Source organism: Pyrus communis, chromosome 11 (assembly GCF_963583255.1).
Source record: "Pyrus communis chromosome 11, drPyrComm1.1, whole genome shotgun sequence".
In the NCBI taxonomy this organism is placed as follows: domain Eukaryota; kingdom Viridiplantae; phylum Streptophyta; class Magnoliopsida; order Rosales; family Rosaceae; genus Pyrus; species Pyrus communis.
The window spans coordinates 16,717,511-16,743,041 of NC_084813.1; the positions used below are offsets into that span (position 1 = coordinate 16,717,511).

Here is a 25,531-nt window from a genome sequence, read left to right on the forward strand (position 1 = left end):
TCATCCCATACGATGTGAAGACTACATTCATTGTAACTTATATTTCAAAGAGCGATTGTAAATATAAATTAAACATATGAAGATTTACATTGAAAGAAGAAAGCATAGATTCCTAATCAAGAATCATGAGCTAATCATTTCAAACATCTATGGCAAAAAAGGTCCTTCAAAATGACAACTCATGGGAAATTTGTCGCATGGTTGGTCGAGATTGTGGATTCGTTCGCACGCACGCATGTGCAAGGTTTGCAACAGTGATCACTTTTTCCACAACAAGATTTCCAGGAGGCGGGAGCCTCTTGTCCAAGACATCGTTGAGTTGTATAGGTTTGGGTGTTGATGTTGATGACAATGACAAAAAATAGGAGATGAGGTCTCCGGGATGCTTTCCCATGATCATTTCTAGTGCTACCACTCCAAAGCTATAAACATCGCACTTCTCATTTGTTTCCTTCGTGTATGCTAACTCTGCAAAACAAAGACCAAGTCATGATGAGTAAAAGCAGGAAATAAGTACTTATGTTAAATGGAAGAATTCAAGCAGAAGATAAGTACCTGGAGCACTGTATCCGAATGTGCCTGCAAATGAAGTCCAATTTGAAGTTTCAAGATTCAAGAGCTTAGCTGTACCAAAATCGGAAACATAAGCTCCATATTCCAAGTCCAGCAAGATGTTCTTACTTGAAATGTCTCGATGTAATATCGGAGGTGAACAATCATGGTGCATATACGACAATGCATTAGCAACATCCTTGACAGCATTCACCCTCTCAATCCATCCAAACTTAACCGCATGGTTTTCGTCGGTCAGTATCTTTTGCAAGCTTCCTCCGTTTATGAAATCATACAACAAAAGAGGGTGCTGCGGATGCGAACAGAAACCATAAAGCTTCAAAATGTTTCTGTGACGAATCTCTGATAGAGTACGAACCTCACTCTCGAAAGCCTTGATGTTTGCCACTCCACTATCCTGTAGCATGTGGAGTTTCTTCACCGCAACAATCCGGCCTGTGGGCAGCTCAGCTTTATAAACACTTGCATTGCCTCCCACCCCAACAAAATATTTGGAGTTGAATCCCTCTGTGGCTTTAATGATGTCTTCATACTCAAGTCTTCCATCATAACTCCAAACCGCAAACTGGTCTTCATTTTGCGCTTCCCGTGGATAGCAGATCACGCAAAGAATCCCGGTTACCACAAATGCAAACAGTAGGATGCCTAAAATAAGGACTACAATGAAGATAACCGATTTGCTGCTCTTTTTCTCCCCTCTCGTTTCGGACGGACAAACATTCAAACCTGTCGCATTGCCACACAAGCCTGTGTTATTCGCAAATGCTAGAACCAAGGCCTCGTGGAACGCTCTGTTGTTGGGAAGATGACCCTCCAAATGATTGTATGACATGTCAACAACTGTCAAGCTCAACAAGTTATCGAACGTAGATGGGATCGAACCAGAGAGCTTGTTGTGGGAGAGATTCAAGGTTTCCAACTTCATCAAATTTCCAAGCTGTGGTGGGATTTCACTCATCAGTGAATTTTGACTGAGATCGAGAACTTGAAGAGCATTTATGCTTGCCATCTGAAGAGGAATGCTCTCATTAAATCTATTTCTGCTCAAGTTCAAGCTCAACAACACTCTGCACCTGTCTAATTTTTCTGGAATTAGTCCACTGAAATCATTTGCTGCTAAGTTAAGATGTTGTAGATTGGTTAGCAATCCAATCTCCGAAGGCACACTGCCTGAAAGTTTGTTGTCACCTAGGTTAAGGTTGAACAAGGATGTCAACTTCCCTAGTTCCTTTGGGATTGTCCCGGTGAGATTATTCGAAGATAGGTCAAGCACATGGAGCTGAATTGATCCCTCAAACCGAGGTATCTCCCCAGAAATTCTGTTGTTGCCGAGCCTCAAGCTTTGTAAGTTTTGGCACTGCTCCCAGTTTTCTGAAAGCTCACCATAGAATCTGTTGTAACTCAAATCGACATAAATTAGTTTCGGATAAATGCCAAACTCTTGAGCTATATTTGCTGTCAGCTGGTTCCTCTCAAGCCTCAATCTAACTAAACTGGTGCAGTTCCTCAAGCTTCTAGGCATGGGGCCTGTCAACTGATTGTTGTGTGCCGTAAACAGTTCGAGGACTCCGCTGATGCATATATCGTGGGGAATGCTGCCGGAAAAAAAGTTGTTGCTCAAAAAGAACTGCTTCAAAAATGTAAAATTATTCAGTCCTGATGGAAGAGAGCCATTGAGTTTGTTATCCACCAATCCCAAATGAGTAAGAAATTTGAGCTTTCCTATTTCAGGTGGGATATTTCCAATTAATTGATTTCCCATCAAATACATCTCCTTGAGGCTACTCAGGTTGCCTATAGTGGAAGGAATTGCGCCGGAGAAATTGTTGCGTTGAAGGGCAAGAACAGTTAAGCTGGACAGGTTTCCGATTGCTTCTGGAATCGAACCCATGAGACTGTTATGCGCTACATTGATCACACCGAGTGAATTCAGCATGCATATTTCTGCAGGGAGATTTCCAGAGAGATTGTTTTGTTGGAGGGACAGAGTGGTTAAGTTGCCCAACATTCCAACTGCATGTGGAATGGACCCATTGATGTTGTTTCCAGCAAGATCAAGGATTTGAAGGCTTTTTAAAAACCCTATCTCAAATGGGATTGTTCCGAAAATCGCATTATGGCTCAGGTTAAGGCTCATGAGACTTGGGAAAGATGAGAAACTAAGTGCATGAAGTGTACCTCTTAAGCCAGAAGAAGTGAGGTTTATTTGTGTTATGCTTCCAAAATTGTGGCAAGCAATTCCTTCCCAATTGCATATGTTGTTTCCAACCCATGAAGGCAAGAAGGAGGGACTTGTGCTGTTGTCAAGGCTAGCTTTCCAATTCAGAAGTGTTTCTGCTTCTGCTTCTTGTCCTGCTGTTGCTGCTGAAGCCGAAGAAACCAACAAGAGAATTAGTATAATTGGGATGAAAGAATGTGCTTTTTCTTCTTTGGATGCCATGATTTTAAGTTGTGAGGATTATTTCATTTCTGGAAACCACAAGATGGCTCAAGAAAACCATCTGCCAAATTAAGCTGGTTTGGTATTGAGGAAGAGTTTGGTGCTCTTATTATATATAGGGTAAATTACTCGAATCTACTTCAAGTATAGGTCGAACCATTATCTCATACCTCACGTTTTAAACATTGCAATATCGTACCATAATTTATGAATTCGTTTCAATGTTAGACCTCTGTTAAGTTTTCTATCAATTTAACTGTTAAATGATGACATGGCAGAAACGGGATCCACTCATTTGCCAATTAGAATTAAAAAAATTAATTAATTAATAATAAATTATTATTTTTTATTCATTACACTAGAAAGAGGAAGAGGGAGGTCACGGACTGCAGGGACGTGAATCGGTGGAGACGACCGCGTCAGGTTGACATCCACCGCCTGCTAGGGTTCTGGTGCTGTTAAACTAAAAAGCAAATAATAAGAATTAAAAAGACAGAATTTTGTGACTAATCTCAGTTGGGATATTTTAATTATTCAAATTGAACCAAAGGAAAAAGGGAAAGCGATAATCTTCTTTGCTTCTCTCACATACAAACCAGAGCACAGTAAGAAAGGGAGGACTGAATTATGATATTGACAGGAACCTTCGGGATTGTCGTCATCGGAAAACATGGCGTTGCAGCCAATTCGCTGGCATTGAAACAGAGCGGCCCGCTGACCCTCCATCCTCTCTCCTCGGTCTCTCTGTCTGTCTGAGAAAAATGCGAGCCTTCAGCGACAGAGACGTACTGGAGAATTGAGATTTGGGATGAGTTTGGCGACGGTTAGGAGGGCGGCGGTGGCAGTGGGATGATGGTGCGGTGACGGAGGTTGGACATGGAGGAAGTTGGCATGGAGATTTTGGCTACAGTGATTAATTTTGGTTAGGGACATAGGGGGTTGGTTTGAAGAGGGTGGGTACCACATTTTTTAATTAAAATTATTTAAATGATTTTGTTTTTTAAATTTTAATATTTAATTAATTTTTTAATCCAATTGGATTCCGACTAAGCCAAGTCCGTATTTAACAGAAAAATTAACGAATGTCTGATATTGCAACAAATTCGTAAAATGAGGTATGATTTTGTAATTTTCAAAATATAAGGTATGAGATTGTGATTCAATCAATAATTAAAGTAGTTTTGTATAATTTACCCTAATTATATACACATACAAATGGATTTATATATGCCAACATGTAGGTAGTGATATGATTGAATTACACGTCTCTTAGTCTTGAATTTATTATAAATTAACACGACACTTGTTCATTGTAATTTATGAAGGATTTTAGTTAAGAATATTTAACTTTAGAGACAATCTTGATGGGACGAGTCAATTTCCAAGATTATTTATGATAGAAATCTTTAAATACATCCTATGCAGAAGACGATGGGACCATGGACGTCCAGGTCCATGATCAATTACTTTTTTTTTAGTACATCGATATTTTTTATATTAAGAAGAAGGGGAATTCGGCTAAATCACACAATAGGCAACCTAATTTGGTATCGAATTTTCTATCCACAAGATTTGAACATATGACCTCACTTTCAAGTGAAAATGAATACTACCAAACCATAATACTGAGTGGAGATCAATTACTTTATTAGACGCGAGAAAAAAAGTTTCTTTGTTTATGGTATAGTATTGACTGGTGGCCGTCTGAATGCTGAGAAAAGTGAGAACATAGACATGAAATTTTCATTGAAGGACTTGAGGTGGACCAAATACGAATGCTAGTGGTGTCTTAAAAAATGTGTTTAATTAGCTTTAATAAATTAGAGAGGTGCAAGGCACAAGGGCAGCGCAGCAGCCTCATCCATACGGACAAAGATTTTAGCCGCCTCGGAATAGATTTTGTAATTTGACCTTTGAAATTATGCCAAATTAGGTGCCAAATTCGAATTATCTGACTAATTATAATCTTAAAAGTTAGCGATACTTGCACCATCTAAGTTACTTCTTGCACCATCTAAGTTACTTCTCGATGTTGTGTAGTAGCATTACTTGCACTATCTAAGTTACTTCCTAAGGGTAAACTTTGTGATACGATGTCAAATCAGGTTTTTCAAAGTCATGGTATTGATAATGCCAGAAAAATTACTTAGAAGTTTAACTTTTTGCACGTTCAACATGCGCGAGCACGAGCACGACTGTCTTATTTGACCTCAGTACGTAGACCACCATAGCATGCAAGCACCCATGCCAGCAACAACATGTTGAGGCAACAACGTGTTACGGCATAATATATTAATATGAGGCTGTTTAAGAGCTATTGAATACCTTTCCTTAGTTTACAGGTCGGTTTTTAGAAACAAGTTTTGACTATGAAGAGAATTTTTGGTAGGGCCGCATGCAGTGGAGTCATGAAATTACATAAGAAAAATATGATTTTAGCCTTTCAAACTTAATTTTCTTTATATAAAACCCTACATAACTTTTTTACTCAAAGAAAACCCAATGACTAGGATCCACATAAGCAAATTCATTAACTTCATATTAATTCACACATTTTACATTTTTCACATGCCTAAAATACCCCTATTACATACTTGATGTAGACAATTAATTGTAAGGAAATAGTAAATGATTTTGCAACAAGAAAAAAAAAAAGACATTAATGTTAAAAATTTATTGCATATTAATTTTTTTAGAAAGGTATTGAATTTTCATAAAACTATTCGATTTAGTTTTTTCACCCTACCCTTGAATACTTTTGAATTTATCCTTTTTTTATTAATATATTAGAACATTGTATTTCATTATCTACATGCACATTAATTTACCTACGAACAATTATACCATGGGTGTAATTCGATGTATATTAAGAAGAAATGTAGTTTGATGTATATTAAAAAGAAGAAATAATTTACCTATATTAAGAAGAAAAGTAGTTCGATGTATAGTATTAAAAATACTATGTTACACCCATGTTTATACAACAATAAAACGTGCCTAACATATCTAACAATACATGAAAAATAATTTACTTAGAGAAATGTTATTTGGTTGGGTGTAGTATAAATTTTTTTAATAATTGGAAAAATTAAATATAGCTAGGTGTAGTGTAATTTTTTTATATAATTAGAACAAATTAATTTACCTACCTACTCTTTGAAATGTTCATTTCCAATGATGCAAAATGTTCATTACCTAACTACAAATTAATTTCCAATAATTTACCTACAACAATTATACCATGGGTGTAATGTAACATCTTTCTTTACAATGATACAAAATATTGTTTGTACCAACAACAAAACTTGCCTAACATAAGTCCTTGTACATGGAAAATAATTTACCTATAACAAAAGAAATGCAGTTTGATGTATAAAATCAACAATATTATGTTCCACTTATGTTATACAACAACAAAACGTGTCTAACATATATAACAATACATAGAAAATAATTTACCTACAAGTTAGAGGAATGTTATTTGATTCAAAATATATAATATAGGTGTAGTAATTTTTTTTTTTTTAAATAATTGGAACAAACTAATTTATCTACCAATTAATATGGATAAAATTGCTACAAAATATATCACAAAAAAAAAAAAAAAAAAAAAACTACTTTTCTAGTTTGACATAGATACGGTTAATGCAAACACTTTTTTCATTTTATTTCACTTTTTCTACTACTTTTAATTTGGCATAAATTTAGGAATTTGGAAAATGGATCATAAAGTATGAGTGGCATGAGTGTAAATAAATTGTATTAATAGGTCAATAGTGTTCCTATATGTTTGCAAATTTTAAATTTGGGCTTAAACTGGATCTTTAAAGATAGATGAGTTTTTACCTAGAAATAATGAATTGTAAGGGCCAAAATCTAAAGCACCATGTTGAAATTAACCTTCAAAAAATCAAGTCAATATAGAGAGTTATTAATCAAAATTAAGGAGGATTAAGAGAAATTAACCTTTCAATATCAAGTCAATATAAGAAGACCATGTTTTTAGACCATATTTTGGAGACCACATGATGTGACGATTGATAATTAGATTCTTTCTTTAATGATTTAAATAGTAGTCCAATTATTAACTTCTATATTATCATGTGGTCTCAAAATATGGCTAAGTAGATAGTCTCTCTATCATCACTCCAAGTCAATAAAAAATAGATTGAGAATTTTCAAACAAAGATGAGAATGGAACGGGAATTTAGAGAACAAAATATATGAAATATATAAATCTAGTAAAAAGTTAAAGAGAACGGACAAATTTACAATCCTAATATTTTTATGGGTTGGGAATTTGAAGGATAAAATATATAAAATTTCAAAAAGAGGAGGAGGAAAAGTTCGAAGTTTTTCATTCTTCACTTGGCAACGTAAATAATATATTTTAATAAAACTAAATAAGACTTTAGGTTTAAATTTTAAGAGTTATTGATTTGTTTATAAAGTAAGATGTTAAATTTAGTTTTAGGCTAAGCGTTGTTGTGGTTGAAAAGAAAAAAAAAAAAAAAAAAAAAAAAAAAGACCTCTTATTTTAACTGTTGGTGAATAAAATTTAAGAGTTTTTATTAAATGAAGGGAAGTATAATACTAATAAAGAATGAATTAAATTGTTGACCTCAAATCAGCCATCCATGGACCATGCTTCAACTCTAGAGTACAACTTTGTCTTCTCTTATGAATTGAAACCAGTTTCTTCTAAGTCCTTACCTATTGTTTGGATTAATATTTGAATATTGGGCTTAAAGGAAATAAAGCCCAAAGATGCCAATTAAAGGAGACTAGCCCGAAACCCAGAATCGAGCCTAAAAGCAAATTGAAGCCTTCTCAGCCAAGATACAAGTCACGTGTCTACAATTGAAGTGACAAGTGATGGAGACTAACCTACTATCAGCCAAAATACACTTTCCATTGGCATTGCTTGTAAAAATTTGATGACTCACTACCCTCCAAGTGCTTTCGGGCAAGAGCAAAAACTACAACAATCGAGCCAAATTGTCTATAAAAGGGAAGACAAGCCCCAAGGACAAGGACACTCAACCAATCAAACAAACAAACATACAAAGACTCAGCTCTCAAGCCAAATTTGCATCCAAAAGCTGAAATCAACCCAGATTCAGTCATTTTAAGCAATAGTTTCCTTAGAAAAGTTATCTTTTCTCTAGTATAAAGTTCTGCTACCATTCCCATGATGTAGTATCGATTCTATCGTGTAAACATGTTTACCATCCATCCTTTTTTAGCATGTAACCCCTGTAAAAACAAAGAAAAGTGACTGCAAAAGGTTCAACCTTGCCAGATAAGGTGACATCTTGCCCGAAACTCTTTGTTTATTTTCTAAATTAGTAGATCTATTTCTTAATGCATTCTCCAGCATGTATTCAAGTTATTTCCACCTGTTTTTCTATTTTAAGAGTTCCATTTGCATCTGGATCTGTTTAGTTTAACGAATATGTTTTCATTAAGAGCAATATGGAACCAGACAAATGACTTAAAAGGCTTTGGATTCCCTCCATTCAAACATACAAGATCATGAACTATAAGTCCTTATTTACAAGGCAAGAAAAAGAACCTAATACAGGCTTAACCCATCTGTGACAATCCTTTAAAAACAAGAAGTTTGAGTAACTTGGGGCGCAAGTAATCGACTTGAAAACACACATGTTCTACATCTGCTATATTGAGATAGCAGTGGCACGCCTAGCACTTAATTAGTTTTGATTGTGAGCCTCAAAGCCTACACCTAAGGCCCCACAAAGGCACCTTTCAAAACTAACTTTGTTTTCTTCTTGTAGCACATCAACAAGCAAGAGCCCGACTACACATCCAAAGTGCCAATCCCTTGGGGAGCTGTGCTAAGCTGTGCTAAGGTCCAAGGAGACGTCTCCAGAGAAATCTTTGTCCGAACACCTACATTACTAGTGTATTAGTTACATTAATTTCATCTAAATTGCAAAAATAGAGAATCGAACTTGGTTGCAGAGCTGTGCTTAGCTTTGCTTCGATGAGATTGTGCGCCATGTCTTGCGAACCCATTCTTATGTCTTTAGAGCCAAAAGAAAAAATCTAAGTATACAAGTTATATTATAGCATATGATAATATGACTTGCTTTATTAGCATGTGTAATTAGGGGTTTGCCTTTAAATATTTGAAGTGCCTAACTTTAGTGGTGAAGTCATATCACTTTTGTGGGATCATTTCAAGTTCAACACAAGAATTTGAAAAAACGTTAATGGGAATGGCCCGAGCTTGTGTTGTTCACCCTTTCCAATTGTAAAGCAAGATTGTGTTACGAAGATAAGACTACTCGATCCAAAGGGGAAAATGCTGCATTTTTCTTTCACGTGTGTCGTTCTCTTAGTTACCTAGTGACTAAAAATTCATGGTTACCCACCTATAGATTTAATAAGAATTCTTGGATGTAACCAAAAATTCATACTTTCTTTAATTACCTAAGGTGCGTTTGTTGCACTTGACTAGTTTCGGGGACTAAGCTGGACTGACTTAGAATAGACTAAGTTGAACTAACTTAGTGAAGCATTTGGTGTAGTGTCGGACTAAAAAACAAGATAATATAAATAAGTGAAAAATAGATCTTATTTTTCAAACTAAAGAAATCTAATGCCTAAATAATGTTGAATACCACGCCGTAAAAAATTGTATCAGTTGATAAAATTTACATCCAATGTTTGAAACTTCAAGGCCTACTTGAAAATAAATACAATAAATATTACACCAAAGGTTATGTGTAGAAGATATATAAGGTATTCTACAAGCAAATGTTACAGTAAGAAATAAATACAATAAACTTCATACACAAATGTTGTTAAAGGATGACTTCGGAAGTCTTGTAGTTATGAATTGAATTGAGTCCCAAAACTGAGTGTATGGCATTCTGGATTCCCCAAGTTTAACACAACAACAACTCCCGTCTCACAGATTTCAGGAATGCTAATGAGTCTCCTTTCCATGTAAACCAACAAAAGTCCCTGTTACATACATAGAATGTGAGGTATCGTTTTGTATGCAGACGGGACGGGACGGGACGGGACGGAACGGAACGAAACGGGACGGGACGGGACAGGACGGAACGGAACGAAGCGGGAGCAAAGATGCCCTCGAATGGAAACAAGGAGGAAGAAGAAGGAGACGGAGAGGTTATAATTTTGTGTTCCACGGATGTGGAACGAGTCGTTCCAGGGGGGTGAGGTGGAACGAAAATTCACCCAAAATTCGTCCCGTGGAACAGCTCGTTCCACCCGTTTTAGGCGCACCAAACGTGGGACGGAACGCCTTGTCCCACGTACCAAACGGTACCTGAAAGTACATGCCCATAAAACTTAACTCTTCCACTGGACATCATAATTAAGCTAGTAAGCATGATACAAGGCCACTATATCAAAAGAAGTAAACTCAGAGATATATACACAGATGCAAAACTTCATGTTTTCCTAGTCTTAAGTATATTGCTTTATGTGAAAATATGTAACTGAACCTTATCAATAGAATAAGCAGGGGTCTCAACAATAGCACAATATTTTTAGAGCCAAGGCTTTGGATTCATTTTTATTTATTTTAACAAACGATATTATCTACACTATGGAGAAGAGGGAGGGCTAAGCCTCACAATGGGTTAGCAATAATGTGGTTTAAATTCGCCTTTAGCAAGAATCGAACCTAAGACCTCTCACTTACAAGTGAAGACGAATACCACTAGACTGTAGTACTAAATGGTAGTGACACACCCCAAGCTAGAATGTCCACCTGGATTCCGAATCGAGCTGTGCTGGCCAACACCAAGAGGGTGACGAAGCCATAAAATGTAGTGATGTGGAAAATGTGAATAAATTTAAACCTAAAAGTGCCTCAATATAAGAATGCGCTTGTGAGTGGGAATGATCACATTTCACACATGATGTCAAATCATAAGTAAAGTAGGATGAGAATTATACCATCAAAGGTAATCTCCAATACCAAGATTTGCCAAGAATCCTCGTCGATACGAAAGCTCAGCTACTAAAACCTAGAGGGGTGAAAGACAAGGATGAGTGGGCCTAAAAATAAAGTTTTGTAAAAACCTTCTCAAAAAGATAATAACCCCTCGCTGTAAAACAAGTATAGTTTCCAAAATATACATACTATATATAGTATGAAAAATACTTACTGTAGCCAGCAATATCTCAAGACTTCAATATGTCACAAATTCGTAAATAAGCATATAACTTCTAGTAATCACAATATCTCACAGAAATAAATATATCACATCGAGTGTCAATAGGTGATGCGAAAGATATAAGCACACAAATTAAACCCTCTTGTTGTCAAATTGTAGTAAGGATGCAAGTAGGGATCGTTCTAGACCGGGGATTAGGAGGGCTTGCTAAAACCTCTAAAATGACTTAGAAACATAAAAACAAAGTTTAAAACACTAAACTAGACTTAATGAATGCAAACCTAAAATTTAAAACACTCAAACAAACTAAAAGACTCAAAACAGCACAAACACACTCAAATCTGCCTAAAAACCACTTTCTGGGCAGTTTTGAGTACAAACACAAATTTGGACGAAATTAAGTTGTAACTTGACTCAAGACTCTTAAAAACACAAACTAAATGTATTTCTAACTAATCTAACACTTTAAAATAAATGGGGGATTGGTTTTGACGAATTTAAAATTAAAACAGAAACTTGGAAACAAAACAGATTCTAAAACCGATTTTGATGAAATAGAATGATGAGAAACTAGTTAGAGGGTTCTTTCTCCACACATGACAAGTATGCAAATGACTCGATTTCCAGTTATTCCTTCATAGAATTATGAATGACAATGCCCCAAATTAACCGTGACATCACTAGTTAATTCTCAAGTTTTCCTTGTGTTATTGAATTGGATGACATCATACGACAACCCAAAGCATTCTTCAAAAGTTCCTTACATGACATCATAATAAAGATACAATCAAAGATCATTACGTTCAATGAAAACTATAAGCATTAACAAAGCACTTGTGACTATAACATCATGACACTTATGCTAGGAATTGAACTTAACGCGATTGTGACTAGCAATCTTCACTACTTGTGAATATAAGTGTGTGACAATTATGTGAAACAAACTTATATTCTAGCATCATATTCATGCAAGCCAATTAAGTGTCGACCCCTAATTAGCAAACACAAATACGTTATTACTTGCACAGTTAAGCCAATTGCATTCACGATTCAAGAACTCATAACTGGAATTTATCAAATCAACTTGCACACATAGTTATGGCTTCGAAATCACCCCTAACCAATAGGGGTTTAGCCACTCATGTTCATAGCAAAATGAAAGGAAAATAAATTAAACATTGAAATCATAAAACGAATTACACCTAGAATGCACCAACGACGAAGCTTGAGCATCCAAAAGTCATTCCTTATTTCTCCTTGCTACGGCACAAAGGTGGATGGGATGGTTAGGATGTGTTTTAGGATCAGGGATTATGGAATTGGATGGAGGATAGGCACGGCAAGGTGTAGTGTTTGGCTGGAATTGTGTTTCTAGGATTTTAGGATGTGTAGAGTGGTGTGGCTAGATGAATGGACGAAAATTGGGTGAATGAGTGATCCCCCAAGTGCCTTGCTGCAAAGCCTTATTTATAGGGCTAGGAAAGGTTTTGAACTTAGTTGAAACCAAAAGGTTTTTTGTACCAGAAATTCTATACATGAAACACTTAAAGGATATATGTGTATAGCTTGGACAAGGTAGGAGACAAGATAGGACGGCTAGGAGACAAGGTAGGACGGCTAGTGACAAGCTAGGACGGCTAGTAGACAAGGTAGGACGGCTAGTGACAAGCTAGGACGGCTAGGAGACAAGTTAGGACGGCTAGTGACGGGCTAGGAGACAAGGTAGGACGGCTAGTGACAAGGTAGGACGGCTAGTAGACAAGGTAGGACGGCTAGTGACAAGCTAGGACGGCTAGGAGACAAGCTAGAAATTAGGCACCATGTGTGAATAGATAAAGCCTTCTAGAAATAAGGTTTTTTTAGGCCCCCTTGCAGCTCCCTAACTGAATTCAAGCCTTCAAATTCGTCCATCCTCATGCCTCCATGCTTGCACTATCCAATCTTGGCCCAAAAATGCTCTAGAATGCTCCAAATTGCTTCTTTTTGCATACTTTGACACTAAAACCTGAAATTGCACGAAAATAACTTTAAACACTATAATTAACATAGTTTAGCTAATTAAATGCAAGAAAACAAGCTAACTAAGTCGTATAAATATGCTCCTATCAATTTCCCCCACACTTAGCTTTTGCTAGTCCTCGAGCAAAATAAAACAAACAAAACAAAACCTAACCTTCCAACATTTGCTACAGGGATTTCCAACGATACATAACATGCCAAAGATCATTATTCCTACAGATTTTAGTCATCCCTACTCTTGAGCATATACTTAATCATAGTCACCATTCACTAGCTCACATTTAATCGTTTAAAACAACATTATGGACGTAGTAACATGCCTTAGAGAATCCACTCAATTCCTTACTGGATACACTCTTATTTTCACACAGATTTTCTAACTACACTCCCTATACTAAGTATATGTGAGAAGATTGATGTAAACATGAAAACGAACACTCACACATGTTATAACAAAAGAAGCATTTTTCTGGAATGATTAAGCATTTATAGATATGATCTCATGAATGGAATGCTACTACTTAGATGCGAGAACCAGGGACACCATATGCTCAAACCAATCCCAAACTCCACATATTGAAATACATAACACTCAAGATAGAAGTTAAGGATTGTAACGGGGCTGAGGGGTATTGGCTAACAAAGAAAGGTTAAGGATAAACAAAAGTTCTTAAAGCAATAGCAAACAAGTAATGAACTTGACACTTAGAATTCACTTTTGCGTGCAGAAAATCACTTAGACACACAAGGGGATGAAATACACAATACTTAGGGTCTAATTTAACTTTTTGGACCCTTTCTTCAACAACCAACACTTGTGAGTTCTTTCTCACTTATTTTGACCTCTTTTTCATTTTTTTCTCTTTTCTCGTGCCCAATTCTTGTTTTTGGCACAAATTCCTACACATAAATCCCTTCCCCCACACTTGTTTTTCTGCGCAAGAATAATCAAAAGGAATTCATTCTAAGTCATGTTTACTATGCTTTAAGAACAAAGGCATGGATGGTCCTATTCTAGGCTAGGTAAGGATAACGTGGGTTAACAAAGAACAAAGGCTAAACAAGGCTCAACGGGGCTTAAACCTACAAAACAAATGAACGTGGGGTACGGCTATTTGGCTCTTGGTTCACTAACAACTTCATCTTGTTATGTGTTATGCTAATCAATTTTATACTTTGAATGAAATGGGCATGAGTTCTAGTATTTGGAACTAAATGATGAAACGCCTTCTAAGTAGTAACCAAGCAAAGAATAATGAGATCATGCAACGACTTTAGAAGACAACAAATGCACAGATTATTAACTCTCCAAAGAACATTAAAAGCTCAAGTCTCTCAGGGTTGTAGCGTTAGTTTGAGTTTCTTCCTTCAAGCATGTTACAAAAACTAATTTTTCTTTTGATTACATGTGAATTCATGAACTATAATTACAACTAAGCATAAACCAAAGAGCATATCAAACTTTCATCCATGTTTGTAACTTACTTTAACAGCCATGAAATTACAAACCAAATCCTCATCATTGTGTTGGAAGGTACCTAAAACACAAACAAACACACAAAAACGACTCTTTTGGGGTTTTTCAAAGCCATTTTTCAAATTTTTATGTGATTTTCGGATTTTTACTTCAAAACACACTAAAACACACCAAAACTGCTTAAAAACACTTAAAAACAGCAAGGAACAAGTCTCTAAGTTAAGGGTGATAAAATCCCACGAATTTGCATAAAAAACACTTAGTTACCCCCCCCCCCCCACACTTAAATCAAACATTGTCCTCAATGTTTCAAGCATAAACTCACAGAAAACAATCAAACAACAATGAACTAAACATGGCAAAGATGGTAAAAATAAGTGCAGCAAAGAAAAGGGTTTAGAAACTCAAATCTGGTTGTTAGAGCAATTCCTAGATTTCCTTATTTGAATGCATGGGTTGCCTCCCACGAAGCGCTTGCTTTAACGTCTTGCAGCCGGACGAGGCTTCCATTCAAACTTCCCTAGGTCCCACGGCATGGAATTGATCCTTGAATGGAAGGTGATACTTGAAGTGAACCGGCATTGGTTTGAATTCTAGTGTAGGTGCCTGATTCATCAAAATCAGCAAGTTAGTATAAAATGTAATGGAATTTGGAGAAGATGACTTACTTGTTTTGTCCGACAAGAACTCAATGACAAACACCACTCCTTTGAAAGTTTCAGGGATATTGGACTTGGCCAGATTGCATGTGATGGTTATGACTTGTCCAATGTCATCAAATTCAACTTCTTTGGGTTTTGTGGTTTCAAATATGTCCTCTTTGATGCCTTCTACATCTTCTCCAGCCACTACCTTCTCTTGAATCATTCTTCTTGGTGTACAAAATCCTTTGAAGAATTCAACACCATCTAAAACTTGCTGTGTTGCACCAAGAATTGGAATAGCATTTTGCACCTTTGGGAAGGCTTCCACGATGTCCTTTTTACTCTCTTCTTGGTTGGGAATCAAAAACCTGCTAGGAAAAGGGACATTGGGTGGAATAACATCAGAATAACATGGAATTGGGACGTCCTTACTTGTGGTGGGTGGTTTAGAGGGCTTAGGGGGCTGCGGCAAGGGTTGTTCTACCCTTGTCGTGTGCATGTCTTCTTCCTCCTCCTCAATTAGCAGCTCCTCATCCACTTCTAGGCTATGTTTGGACATTTTTAGGTCAGCTCCAACCTCCATAACACTTCACAAAGTGATAGCATTATGGATTTCAAAATCTTCCTTCGAGTTTTCAATAGTTGAGTTGGAGAGTTCACTTTGCTCTTGAATTTGTTTCATGAACTCCATAATCTACCCAATTTGCTCCTCCAATTTACCCAACTTCTTGTCTTGACTTTGTTCGTCTTGCGTCAAAGAGGTTAGTAATTGAAATTTTTTATCATTATCCATGGACATACTTGAACTTGATTGGAATTGTTGTGGGGGAGGTTGTGGTGGCTGCATAGGTGTTGTATAGAACTCCTCATATGGTTGCCAATATGCTTCTTGTTGAGCCTCATTGGCTTGATTTTGTGACCCCTGCACCAAAGAATTTAATTCATTAAGCATTTGATTATAATCTATTGACGAACTTGAATTTAATTGAGCATATTGCATATGAAGTTGTGGTGGCTGCATAGGTCTTGAATAGAACTCCTCATATGGCTGCCAATATGCTTCACGTTGAACTTGTTGAGCTTCCCACCACATAGAGTTTGAATGATCCCTCCAATCTCTTTGTGGACATTGATTGGCTTGAAATCCTTGCCTATATGAAGCACCAAATGTAGGGACACTCTGCATTGTGGTCTTTTCGGCATACGGCGACAATTGAGAAGTAAGATTTGCCAATTGAGCTTGAATGCTAGCAAAATCCATATCTTACTTCTCTAGTACCTAAAATCAAAGAAAGAGAACTAAATCAAATATCAAAAGTAACAACAAACAAAGAAAACAACACTAAGTTAGAAACTAAAACGAAAACAACTAAACCAAAAAGAAAAGAACCAAGGGATTAGCAAAGTTGCTAATCCCCGGCAACGGCGCCAAAAATTTGATGCGAAATATATAAGCACACAAATTAAACCCTCTTGTTGTCAAATTGTAGTAAGGATGCAAGTAGGGATCGTTCTAGACCGGGGATTAGGAGGGCTTGCTAAAACCTCTAAAATGACTTAGAAACATAAAAACAAAGTTTAAAACACTAAACTAGACTTAATGAATGCAAACCTAAAATTTAAAACACTCAAACAAACTAAAAGACTCAAAACAGCACAAACACACTCAAATCTGCCTAAAAACCACTTTCTGGGCAGTTTTGAGTACAAACACAAATTTGGACGAAAATTAAGTTGTAACTTGACTCAAGACTCTTAAAAACACAAACTAAATGTATTTCTAACTAATCTAACACTTTAAAATAAATGGGGGATTGGTTTTGACGAATTTAAAATTAAAACAGAAACTTGGAAACAAAACAGATTCTAAAACCGATTTTGATGAAATAGAATGATGAGAAACTAGTTAGAGGGTTCTTTCTCCACACATGACAAGTATGCAAATGACTCGATTTCCAGTTATTCCTTCATAGAATTATGAATGACAATGCCCCAAATTAACCGTGACATCACTAGTTAATTCTCAAGTTTTCCTTGTGTTATTGAATTGGATGACATCATACGACAACCCAAAGCATTCTTCAAAAGTTCCTTACATGACATCATAATAAAGATACAATCAAAGATCATTACGTTCAATGAAAACTATAAGCATTAACAAAGCACTTGTGACTATGACATCATGACACTTATGCTAGGAATTGAACTTAACGCGATTGTGACTAGCAATCTTCACTACTTGTGAATATAAGTGTGTGACAATTATGTGAAACAAACTTATATTCTAGCATCATATTCATGCAAGCCAATTAAGTGTCGACCCCTAATTAACAAACACAAATACGTTATTACTCGCATAGTTAAGCCAATTGCATTCACGATTCAAGAACTCATAACTGGAATTTATCAAATCAACTTGCACACATAGTTATGGCTTCGAAATCACCCCTAACCAATAGGGGTTTAGCCACTCATGTTCATAGCAAAATGAAAGGAAAATAAATTAAACATTGAAATCATAAAACGAATTACACCTAGAATGCACCAACGACGAAGCTTGAGCATCCAAGAGTCCTTCCTTCTTTCTCCTTGCTACGGCACAAAGGTGGATGGGATGGTTAGGATGTGTTTTAGGATCAGGGATTATGGAATTGGATGGAGGATAGGCACGGCAAGGTGTGGTGTTTGGTTGGAATTGTGTTTCTAGGATTTTAGGATGTGTAGAGTGGTGTGGCTAGATGAATGGACGAAAATTGGGTGAATAAGTGATCCCCCAAGTGCCTTGCTGCAAAGCCTTATTTATAGGGCTAGGAAAGGTTTTGAACTTAGTTGAAACCAAAAGGTTTTTTGTACCAGAAATTCTATACATGAAACACTTAAAGGATATATGTGTGTAGCTTGGACAAGGTAGGAGACAAGATAGGACGGCTAGGAGACAAGGTAGGACGGCTAGTGACAAGCTAGGACGGCTAGGAGACAAGCTAGGACGGCTAGTGACGGCTAGGAGACAAGGTAGGACGGCTAGTGACAAGCTAGGATGGCTAGTAGACAAGGTAGGACGGCTAGTGACAAGCTAGGACGGCTAGGAGACAAGCTAGGACGGCTAGGAGACAAGCTAGAAATTAGGCACCATGTGTGAATAGATAAAGCCTTCTAGAAATAAGGTTTTTTTAGGCCCCCTTGCAGCTCCCTAACTGAATTCAAGCCTTCAAATTCGTCCATCCTCATGCCTCCATGCTTGCACTATCCAATCTTGGCCCAAAAATGCTCTAGAATGCTCCAAATTGCTTCTTTTTGCATACTTTGACACTAAAACCTGAAATTGCACGAAAATAACTTTAAACACTATAATTAACATAGTTTAGCTAATTAAATGCAAGAAAACAAGCTAACTAAGTCGTATAAATATGCTCCTATCAATAGGACTAGATGTAATAATAATATACTCTATAGTACTACAATCACGTGAAGACTGGCGCTATGCGCATCACCTACGAGTCCTAATTGCCTATAGCAATCTAGGACTAGACTGGCACCTGCAATGGATCCAAAGTGAGTGTATGGTGCGATGTGAACATACACGTGAAAGACTAGCCCTGACCTGGGCGAGTACTAATAACGTAAATAAAATCATACATCGGTAAATCAATAATTTATGTCAACATAATACTATTCTATAAATATTAATCATGGCCATAATTAAAATCCCACAAAAGTACGCATACTTGTGCATCCCGTAGGATTTAGGATAATTTTGTAAATTACGTCGTTTCACTAATTTTTATGAACATTAGACTAATCTAGGCATACGTAAGAAATTCTTTTCAATCATATAAATGGAAAATAAATAGATATATAATATTTAAAAGCAAAGACCCACTCATAAATACTTGCGAGGTCGCAATCGTTCGAAACTAGGATAGCCAAAGTCTCCGATAGTAATCGCACCTAAGCATAATATTGGGACCCATTAGTAAAACTCCATTAAGACAATTAAATTTGGGAAAACGAAGTGCGGATTTGGAATCACGGCGTCAAAATACGCTACGAAGGGTTCCCGACAAATTTTGTAAAAAGTCAACAAAGAAGTCAACGGTCAACCCTAAAAAGTCAACTGAGACACCATGGTGGTCAACTAGGTTAAAACTTTGGAATTTTCCTAAATGAATGTCAAAATGGACTCGGGATGTTGAAAATAGCCTGTGAGGGTTTCCGAGAAAATTTCGTAAAAGTCAACACAAATAATATTCTAGGGAATATTTAAGGAATATTCTGGAATATTCCATATGCACTTTAGAACCTGGTCAGGCCAGATCTTGGGTTCGGATTCGGATCTAGGTTGCGGACCTGGCTTCCCCCCTTTTCTTCTTCTTCTTCTTCTTCTTCTTCTTCTTCTTCTTCGGCCGGTTGCCACTGCAATTGCGAACCCGATAAACTTGGCCAGGAAACATTCCCAGCTCCACCTAGCTTCGAAACTTAACTAAAACTAGCAATCTAATATACCAATTTGAAGTTCAAAATGAGCGGAAGAGAAATATGCCAACATGGCTGGAATTGGCCGGAAAACGGCTTGAAACCCTTGGATCTCTCACTAGAAAACTGGGTTAATTTCTAGGGGTGTTTTCAGCATTCAAACATCACCAAATCCCTCAAATTTACCCTAATCGTACTACAAAACATGATCTTCGAAGAATTTGGGGTTTTCGAGGTTCACCTTTGTCAGAAAAATGAAGTTTCGCCAAAGGAGACGATGAACAATGGCCAGAGCCACTGTGCAACCACATCTTAAACCAGGGTGTACTGAACTGACTGGATGACGACGAATGTGATCTCTCTTCAAGGTTAATGGTCTAGTTTCAATGGTTTTGACGGAAGACAACGATGGTCTATCGTGGTAATGTCTGCACAACTGCAGAGAAGAGAATAACGGGCGATAGAGAGAGAAAGGTGAGGGATGAGGGAGAGGAAATCATGGCAGTTGGCGCAGTTTCTGACTAGCCTAGGTTCATGGTGGTGGTGCTCGCTGGAATGGCGAGGGTGGTATGGTATGATTTCTCTGCACTTGCAGAGAAAGAGAGGAGATGGAGCTGAGAGATGAGAGATGAGAGAGTGAAATGAGGGAATGAGAGATGAGGTGGCAACAAATGAGTAGAGATTTGAAAAAAAAAAAAAGGATTTATGGAGATTAGGAGACATGGGAGAGAGGGAAAGAGTGGGATGTGGGCCCCACATGGCACACAGCTCAAAGTCACCAATGAAAATACTAAAAAATATCTCCCTTAATGTGAATTTACCAAAACACCCATCATGCTTCATAGTTTGTAAAATCTTTGTCGTAAGTCCAAATTCAATTCTGTTTACGCCTATGCGTTCGTATTGTCAAGTACTTCGAGAATACAGTAAAATAATAACTCATACGCGTCACGAATAGATGGTCATAGAAAGTCAACAATCTCTCTTCTAAGGGCATTTTGGTCAACTTCTAAAATTTATAAAATTGTAAAATTAGGGACGGGTTGTCACAATCTACCTACCTTAAAAAAAATTCGTCCCCGAAATTTGAAATAAGTTGTTGTACATAAAATGCATAAGATAGAAAGAAAATATATATAAAGAAGAAATCAAGTTAGATTGGTTGCATCAAAGAGAATGTCATTCCGTCGCGATCGGATTGCAATGATTCCTCTTTCATGCCTCCAAACTCAAACTTTCATTCTCCTTGAATACAATACCAAAATATAATACTTTTATAAAAACATCACTCCGCCTTACAGCCTTGCTTCCCATTGTAATTGCCATTGTAGCACGTGTGTGGCCCAGCCCATAAGGGCCATGCGGACTTGACGTCATCCCAGGTCAAAACTAGATATATAAAAACATTATGTCAAAATACGTATATACAATAACGTAGAAATAGTTGGTACTGAAATCAAAACTGAACATAGAAAAATTTCACCTACGCACTCGTAGGGTCACATACTCTAAGAATAAGTGCAGTATCTTTGGGTCAAGCCCAAACAATAAATAAATAACTAAAAATGCTAACGTAAAATGACCTACTTGTCCACTTGCTTAACGAACACAACGAATAAGTTATCGATATTACTGTCTGCAGCCCACGATATCTATAACTCACTGTTGTCTTGATAAACAAGAAACAAATTCCCGAGGGTGCAATATTACCATATTGCCCCTCATTGGAAAATACATATAAATCGTTTGATTAGCGCCTCGACCGCGCTCACGTACTACCTTCTGGGGCAACAACGCAAATAGCACACAATTTCCTAAATAGTAATCTCAATTATTCAAATACCTATTCGTAATACTCCTTTGTCAACTATATGCTATGCATAAAATCTTCATACTACATCTCAACAGTGTCATACCCAAAACCAAAATTGTAACTGTAGTTACATGCAACTAAAATAAAGACAACTATATGTTAAAACCATTCTAATTGTAGAACAGACAAAATGCCCACTAAGGTCTGAGTAGCTCGTTCAGACTAACCGTTAGTCTAAGGGTGAAATGTATGGTACTGATATGAACTTAGTACACATGACCTTCAAGAAGACTGCCAAAGACTTGGAAGTAAAACGCACAACATAGTGAGATACAATAGCATCATGCACACCATGTAGCCGAACAATGTAGTTCACAACAACTTGGCGAGCAGATTCATAGTGAATTTCTCTCAAATTTAGCAAGAACTATGTCGAGAAGGCTAAAGAAACACTGAAGAATTTGAGGGTCAAAACAAGTCCATCAAATTTAGGATACAAGGTAACTAGAGTGAATGTATGACATCTTGCTACAATGGTAGCTTCCAAAAGATTTAATCACCAACAGTAAAATTCATTTAGCAGAGTATTTGTTGGGTGATTGAAGCATTAATGGTCAAAACTAAAAATTAGATATCCGAGCGATTTTTCTTAACGATTTTTTTGCTTCAGAACAATACGAAGTTCAATAGGGTAGACATGTATTCAAGGTTGATTGGAATGCCTTCCAACACCAAGAGGTGAATATGGAATCACATCAGAGTAAATGTTGATCGAAACGTCAGAAAATCTGATAAATTCAAGAATGAGCAATTTTACCAAAAGATCTAAAATATTGTCCATCTGGACCAACGGAAAGTGAATTGACTTGTCAAATCGATCTATAATCATCGAAACATCATCATAATCTCCACATGTACAAGATACCTCGTATCGGGAGTTTATGATGATATTTCCCAACTCCATTCGTATACAGGAAGTGATTATAACCACTCGAACGATTTCTTGATAATTCGAAAATAACATCAAATCATTGCTTGTGAACTCCAGCTGGAATGGGATAAGAAAGGCTACAAATGTTCAAGGGTAGATATGTCTTTTGCTGTGGTAAACAGTAATTACGTTTGCACAACCAGGGTGATACACGCTAGTGCAATCGTAGACGTTGATTTGGTTCTTCCATTGTTGCTGTCAGAAATTTATCTCTTTTCAAGCAAAGGTGTATTTGAGAAGTTTGTAGGTTGGTGAAGATTTTGGACACGTTTCACCATAAAGAAGTGTCATTCGGCTTTTCAACTAAGAATGATAATTGTTGATGCAAGGTTATGAGTAAGATGATTTATTTCATACGGTTCTACCCTTTGGGAGGCATAAACGATACTTCATCATGCAGCATCAGCACAGAAAAAACGTCTGGAGAAAACGTCATCATGGATTTCGAAATTATCGATGCCATCGAAATGTATAAGAATAAAGCTCGAGAAGAGACAACACTTTAGTTGACAGAAATTTTATTCATAACTAACATCACAACTTAAACTAACTTTCTGCGGTCAACTTGGAAGGAAAATGCTACTGCTGAAAAATCGCTAACAAACTGCCGATAAAAATCGATAAGGCCAAAGATATCTCGCATTTCACAACACTTTGTAAGAATTTCAACTTTCTTCCGCTACAAGCTTTTGGAAAAAAGAAAAAAATATTGTCCACTGAAAGCACGTCTCCCAAGAAAAGTACTTGTTCTAAACAAGTTTAACATTTGAAGAATTTGGTATAAAGCTAACTATCAATGTTTAGAGAAGTTGGTCTCACTGCCGAGGTAGATGAGAAAGTCGTCGATAAGACTATTATGAATTCGTCAGGCTATGGAAGAAAACTCGGGTTACAAAAGTTGGTCGGGTAGACCATCAATTTGAAGTATGGGTATTAACGATTTTAATTGTCACCCGATTGAGTTGCTAAAATCTAGGTACAATCCTAAGGTTTAGTCTTATGTCTTCTTGACTAGGTTTGAGGTTCCTTAAGATAAAGTGTTTGGTTGGGTAAATTCCTAATCGGTAAGCTTTCAAAACTAAGTTTTCTCAATGTCAAAGGAGTCATTCAAAAAGGCGTAAGGAAAATTAGTGTAATACAAGAAAGTAGCTCAATGGTGTATTCAACTTCCCACTTCAGTGGTATCCTAAGTAAAAATTTTGAGAAATGACGCCAGAGATATACATCCTCGAAACATGCCATACTACTTCATGTCACTACCCACGTACTAAAGGCCTTCACAACTTTCTCAGTACTCAGTTTCGCTCTTACAACGAGAATTTAACTTGTAAAACTTGCTCCTAAGTTTTCACAATTTTAATTTCTTCGGCTCAGGTAGTCACTGTTAATTAGTCTATCAGTCACGCCGCTAATTAACACACATATAATATTTTGATATTGTTCGTTACCTTGAAACTGTGAATCGGCATTCTGGCTTAAGGTATCACTCCCATATACTAGTACATGTGTCTGGTATCAGAAATCATACCACCTGAACACTAGTTTACAACTTCTAGATATTGGACAATATCGTCAATAAGTAGCGTCACCGTAGGCTGATTACAGGTTAGAGCTCGCTCGGGTGGATGGTTTCGGATGATTGGTAAGGAATTGGTCATATAAGGTGGTTTCATTAATTCTAGGGAAAATTGATTTTTACTTCTAGAATTTCTACTACCCGAAGGTATAACAACTAGTACTCTCATGCCTATACTCATCGAAATGATGAGTACAACATCAAAAAGAATTATGGGAACTAGTTTTGGTTGAAATGTCCTAAGGTCGGAAAAAGGATTTGCTAATAACGTACTTTAGAATAGACTTAAATGGAAATCAATCTTCCTCCTGAAGATCCAAAATTTTGAATACGCTTGAAAGATTTGTAAAGTCGGGGACTAAAGGTGATTATCCCCGAGATGTTCTTCCATCAAGTGCTACCACTTTAGCACCACATCTACACTCAAGACATTTCCGAAAATTTCGACGAAAAGTAAACTTCATAGGAATTCTGATAGGTGGTATTCTAACGGGTACTGTCAAGGAATCAAAGTTATTTCTGATTTCCTAACTAGAAAAGGTTGGTAATAATGATTAGATAGTAGTAGTGGGATTGATGAGTAAATCTCCGGTGGTGCATAACTACTGATACATTAGCCCTACATCAGGACCATCAACTTAATCCAAATCGGAATTTTCCTTGGCAGAGAGGTTCTTATTTAAAATATTGAGGCGGTCGCCACAATGCTCTTCTATAAGGTCGATAAGTCGTCTAAGTAGCCCATAACTTAGAAAAAGCTAATACATTTTTCATGCTCGACGAGGTGGCAAGATTCGAAAATTAGGCTTAAGAGCCGAGAATGCTTACATCACGTGTGTGATGAACTCAATACTACCCAAACTTATACTCTAACACCAAACTGACACACCCCGACCCAGAATGTTCACCTGGACTCCAAATCGAGCTGTGCAGGCCAACACTAGGAAGGTGACGAAGTCATAATATGTAGTGATGTGGAAAATGTGAAGACTAGTGCTATGCGCATCACATACGAGTCCTAATTGCCTATAGCAATCTAAGATAGGACTAGCACCTACAATGGATCCACAATGAGCGTATAGGGCAACGTGAACATAGAAGTGAAAGACTAGCCCTAGTCCGGGCGAGTACTAACACCAATGCAGCAACAACGAGCTGATAACGTAAATAAAATCATACAGCGATAAATCAATAATTTACGTCGACATAATACTATTCCATAAATATTAATCATGGCCATAATTAAAATCCCACAAAAGTACGCATACTTATGCATCCCATAGGATTTAGGATAATTTCGTAAATTTTGTTGTTTCGCTAATTTTTATAAACATTAGACTAATCTAGA

The 25,531-nt window shown here is 36.9% G+C and overlaps 1 pseudogene; it reads right to left on the reverse strand.

Annotated features, from left to right (window-relative positions):
• Positions 1 to 166: 166 nt before the first annotated feature.
• Positions 167 to 3,040, reverse strand: LOC137749293 (MDIS1-interacting receptor like kinase 2-like; annotated as a pseudogene).
• Between the last annotated feature and the right edge of the window lie 22,491 nt (positions 3,041 to 25,531).